Here is a 5,304-nt window from a genome sequence, read left to right on the forward strand (position 1 = left end):
TATGTAATGATACTTTAGTTACTTTAGTATCTATTCTAGTATGAAAAAGTTAACCCAACATAAACATTCAGTGATACCGTAGGTATCACAAAAATAGAATTTACACAAAAATCCTTCGTGATGAAGTTCGAACATGTCATATGTTAGGCTTTTTTAGGTTTCTTACCACATACACCTTGTGGTGTCTCTAATTAGTCATGTGATCACTCAAAATAATAGTCACAAAGAAGTGTGCAATTGTTTTCGAACCATGAACCACACAAAATTCTACGATATTTTCTATTAATAATAAAATAACAGTTAAAAATATACAAAAGGAAAAATAAAATAAAAGAAGAACAAAAAGAATAAGGCCCTCTCTCAGCCGATGCCAGTTCTAGAGATCATGTTGTCATATGTAAATGATAAACCTTTTGGCACTAATCATAGATGAGTGCCAATCCAATCTGACAAACTGTTCAAATGTTTATTCTTGATTATGTGTTTTAACAATAGCAAGTCTTCTTTCAATCTGAACTTCCAAGAGTTGAGGCTAAAGACTTCCTGTCTAAAGATTTTTTTCATTTCTCAAATTCCATATGTTCCAACACCCTTGGATCATGATTTCCATGGCAATCTTCTTGGGTAAGGATGCATGGGCAATCCGAATCTCATCTAAAATTGAAATACCCACCCTTTTATTTGGAATGATGTTGTTCCAGCAACCCTGAACAAAACTACGGTCCCAAAATAGATGTATTAGTTTCTTTTGTTTTATCTTTGCAGAAAACATAGTCATAATAGTCAAGGTGAAGTTGTTTCCTTTTCAGTAAGCTCTTGGTATTTACTCTGTCGTGTATAAGTAGCCAGTAAAAGAATTTGTGTCTCTGTTTGGTAGCAGCTTTCTAGGTCCACCAAAAGGCAATGTGTTATTTCTCAGGGCCACATATGTGTTGATACATATTGATAGAGGAATACGATTTTCCTTGTCCAAATCCTTGCCATGAGTCTGAGCTATCTGGAGCTTTGTGGCTTTCTATGAGGTGACACAATTCATTATACAGATTGAAAGCTTGCGCATTGAGAGGTGTGTGCAGAAATACAGTGGTGTCTTGAGCATTTATCCAACTTTCAACAAATTGTGTAGTGCTTTGAAAAATGAGTGCAATTCAGGGAACTTCTATTCAAGAGAATGATCTAACCACTTATCTTTCCATAGCAGAATTGTTTTGCCATTTTCTAGTTTATACGAAGAGTGCTTATTAGGGTATATTTCTCCCTTAGTGGTTTTGGTGATTGATGACAATGCGTTTTGCAGACTAACCGTGTGCGGTTGAGCATTTCTGACATTATTACATATGGCACAATACAGTTTATTCCCCTCTGTGACAAAGTGTGAAGACGGTTGTTTTCGGCGTTTTTTTTGGTGGATTTGAGTCATAGGAAAACCGTACTATTAAGAGGGAGTCCGATTTGGAAAGTTTAGGGTGGATTCAACACGTACACATATCCTATATATGCACCCACATAACCCTTCCCGCAACTTTGGAGTTCCAATTGTTATCTTTCGTGGGCTTTGTGGAATCACCCTAGCAGTAGTCCCGCCCTGGTCAGCTATAGGTCCACATGTGTGGTTCTTCTGCAGTCCAGTGTCGTGGGCACTACTGTGGGAGTCCTGGACTAGGGGGTCCTATGGCTGTCGTCCTATCTGTCATGGGCCGGACAGGTTGGTCGCACTGCAACTGCTAGAAGGCCAAACTATGAGGAGACTCTATATTCGAATAGGAAGTCTTTGATGCCTTGGTGTGTCCTCTAAGTCAAGATAATAAGAATTGACATGTTTATCCCTTCCTTGTAACTGACCATATGTGACCCTAGTACCCCTAGTGTCTATATAAACCAGAGGGTTTAGACCGTAGAGGCTAGAAGAACCATCATCCTACTAGCTTAGGGTTTAGTTCATCTGATCTCGTGGTAGATCGACTCTGTAATCATCCTATACACTTCAATATAATCAAGCAGGACGTAGGGTTTTACCTCTTCGAGAGGGCCCAAACCTGGGTGAACATCGTGTCCTTTGTCCCTTGTTCCCTATCGATCCAAGATCTACAGCTCGGGACCCCCTACCCGAGATCCATTGGTTTTAACACAGACATTGGTGCTTTGGTTGACAGTTTCACTGTTGGATCGCCGGAAGATCGATGGGTCGCCTGATCATTGGAGTTGGCGTCAACACTAGGTACATCTTCATCCCCGGCCAGCTTTTCGCGTTCGGCAGCATTGTTCTACATGCTAACTCAGTCGGTCATCTTGAACAGGTCGACAGCTTCGCCCCTGAGCATCAGATCAGGTTTGGTAACCTAGAGTACATCGACGATGCTTGGGGCGATCTGGTCCTCACCGGGTTCACAGCTTCGGCTGAGGCACCTAAAAAACTCGAAGCTTTGACTTGGGGCTCTCTTTCCGACCCAATCCCCAGGCCGACCCTTACCTTGCATCTGTCTTCGGGCCCAGATGCGACTTTGGCATCCAAAAACCAGGAGTCAACCCTGACCGGACTCGCCTATCTTAGGTTGGATCTGGCTTCAAGCCTGGACGCGACTTTGGCATCCGATGACCAGGAGCCAACCCTGGCCGTACTCGCCTCCCTCACTCCTCTTACCTCGGATCCGGCTTCGAGTGTGGATACAAATTCGATGTCCGTAGACCGGGAGTCAACCCTGGCTGGACTCACCCTTAACCCTACTACACCAGAGGTTGACTCCGATGAAATCTCAAATGCCGATTCGACTGGTCTCTCCCTTTTAAGCGAGATGCTAGATCGGATCCATGCGATGAACATCATGAACGACCCGCCCTCGACCAATGATCGGCTTGGTTTTGTGGCGGGCCATGAGGAATTTTTCGCCCACCCACCACCCACTTAGTAGCCTTTGTCGATGAATTAACCGACATGCTAGATTACGCTTCCAAGGAGGTCGACGACATGGATGAAGATGTCGAAGACATAGCCCACACTGCTACTCCCATCACCGGACGATGGACGGCCACCTCCACCTATGATATCTACATAGTGGACACTCCCAAGGACAACGGTGATGGTGCTAATAACGGCAATGTCACCCCCAAGAAAGATGGCAACAGACTGGTGAGGAGCCGCCCAAACACCAACGACAGCGTCGACGATCCAAGGGGCGTAGGGGCAGGGAAAGCAACACGGGCACCGGGGAAGACGATACCCCGGACAATATGGAAGATCCCTGCAACCCCGCCCCCGAGCAACACCTTGATGGCTCGGAGGGGCATGAGGGCCAATATAACCCCGAGGACCTCAGTGACCCCGAAGAAGTAATTACCTACATCTTTCCAAACAGGAAGTCAGCATTGGAGTAGAGGTTTTCACCGTTCTGTAGGATCCACTGGACCAAGAGTGGTTCAAACAGCAACTTATAGCCAATGCACGCAGCCTGAAGAAGAACCAGCAGCAGCTGAACGCCGAGCAAAACACCCTCAACGATAGATGGATAAAAGTCCTGGCTGCCAAAGAAGGGTACGACTATGAACAAGATACCAAAAGCTACCCAAAGCGGAAGCTGCTGCCACAATTCGATGACGAGGCCCTTACGCCAGCACCACCAAGATAGACCTAGGCAGACCAGCTCGACCGCCCCCTCGAGGACTATAGGCCGGTTGGGGAGGCCGAATACCCACCCGCTCCCTTGCCATAAGGGCAAGGAGGCAGTGATACGTCTCCAACGTATATATAACTTTTTTGTTCCATGTTGTTATATTATCATTCTTGGATGTTTTACAATTATTATATAGAAACTTTATATAATTTTTGGGACTAACCTATTGACATAGTGCCTAGTGCCAGTTGCTGTTTTTTTGCTTGTTTTTACTTCACAGAATATCAGTAACAAACGGAGTCCAAACGCCATGAAACTTATTGGAGATTTTTTTGGACTAGAAGACAACTTGGGAGCAAAGGAAGCACCAGAGGGGATGCCCGTGGGGCCCACAAGACAGCAAGGCTCGCTAGTGGCCCCTGGCGCGCCCTGATGGGTTGTGGGACCCACGGGGGTCTCCTCCACCACCTCTCAGCTCTATAAATACCCAAATATTCCAGAAACTCTAGGGGAGTTGACGAAACACAATTCCAGCCACCGCAAGTTCCAGAACCACGAGATCCAATCTAGAGCCCTATTCTGGCACTCTGCAAGAGGGGAACACGATCACAGAGGGGTTTACCAACCTCATTGGTGCTCCTCCGATGATGCGTGAGTAGTTCACCATAGACCTACGGGTCTGTAGGCAGTAGCTAGATGGCTTCTTCTCTCTTTTGGATTCTCAATACAATGTTATTTGAGTTTATGATCAAATCTATATCCATGAATATTATTTGAGTTTTGTTTGATCTCTTATATGCATGATTATTTATAGCCTCACATTTTTCTTTGAATCTTTGGTTTAGTTAGGCCAACTAGGTCGATTTTTCTTGCAATGGGAAGAGGTGCTTTGTGATGGGTTCGATCTTACGGTGTCCTCACCCAGTGACAGTAGGGGTAGCGAGATATGTATGTATCATTGCTATTAAGTATAAAAAGATGGGGTATATTCCTACATGAATAGATCTTGTCTACATCATGTCATCATTCTTATTGCATTACTTCGTTTCTCCATGAACTTAATACACTAGATGCATGCTGGATAGCGGTCGATGTGTGGAGCAATAGTAGTAGATGCAGGCAGGAGTCGGTCTACTAGTCTTGGACGTGATGCCTATATACATGATCATTGCCTTGGATATTGTCATAATTATTTGATCTTCTATCAATTGCCCAACAGTAATTTGTTTACCCACCATATGCTATTTTCTCGAGCGAAGCCTGTTGGGAAATGTAGCGTGCAATTCAAAAAAATTCCTACGCCCGTGCAAGATCTATCTAGGAGATGCATAGCAATGAGAGGGGGAGAGTGTGTCCACGTACCCTCGTAGATCAAAAGTGGAAGCTTAACTTAACGCGGTTGACGTAGTTGAACATCTTCTCGAATCAACCGATCAAGTACCGAACGTACGACACCTTCGAGTTCTGCACACGTTCAGCTTGATGATGTCCCTCCATCCCTTGATCCAACAAAATGTCGATGGAGTCGATGAGTTCCATCAGCACGACGGCGTGATGACGGTGTTGGTGATGTGATCCGCACAGGCCTTCGCCTAAGCACTATGATGATACTATCGGAGGAGTAAATGGTGGAGGGGAGCACCGCACACGGCTAAGACAATGTTGTGCCTTTGGGGTGCCCCCTACCCTCGTATAT

This window comes from Triticum dicoccoides, chromosome 4B, assembly GCF_002162155.2.
Source record: "Triticum dicoccoides isolate Atlit2015 ecotype Zavitan chromosome 4B, WEW_v2.0, whole genome shotgun sequence".
In the NCBI taxonomy this organism is placed as follows: Eukaryota; Viridiplantae; Streptophyta; class Magnoliopsida; order Poales; family Poaceae; genus Triticum; species Triticum dicoccoides.